At 47.8% G+C, this 335-nt stretch overlaps 1 non-coding gene across 1 annotated transcript; it reads left to right on the forward strand.

Annotated features, from left to right (window-relative positions):
- Window positions 1–171: 171 nt before the first annotated feature.
- LOC124894729 lies at window positions 172–290 on the forward strand. The gene has a single exon (XR_007051324.1). It is a non-coding gene; the product is annotated as a 5S ribosomal RNA (ribosomal RNA).
- Window positions 291–335: the final 45 nt, after the last annotated feature.

Here is a 335-nt window from a genome sequence, read left to right on the forward strand (position 1 = left end):
TTTTTTTTTCCTTTAAAATTCGATTTAATTTTGTTGGTTCGATCGGCGAATCTTTTTGTTTTTCCTCTGAGAGAAAACGAGAAAGGGGGCAAGGCGCAGGGGCACGCGTGCGGGGTGTGACGGGCGGCGGAGGAAAAGAGGCATAATAGAATTTGGAGTGCTAGGAATGACGGATGCGATCATACGAGCACTAACGCACCGGATCCCATCAGAACGCCGAAGTTATGCGTGCTTGGGCGAGAGTTGTACTAGGATGGGTAACCCCCTGGGAAGTCCTCGTGTTGCATCCCTTCCTTTTTTTTTCCTTTAAAATTCGGTTTAATTTTGCCGGTTCG

This window comes from Capsicum annuum, unplaced genomic scaffold (assembly GCF_002878395.1).
Source record: "Capsicum annuum cultivar UCD-10X-F1 unplaced genomic scaffold, UCD10Xv1.1 ctg77094, whole genome shotgun sequence".
NCBI lineage: Eukaryota > Viridiplantae > Streptophyta > Magnoliopsida > Solanales > Solanaceae > Capsicum > Capsicum annuum.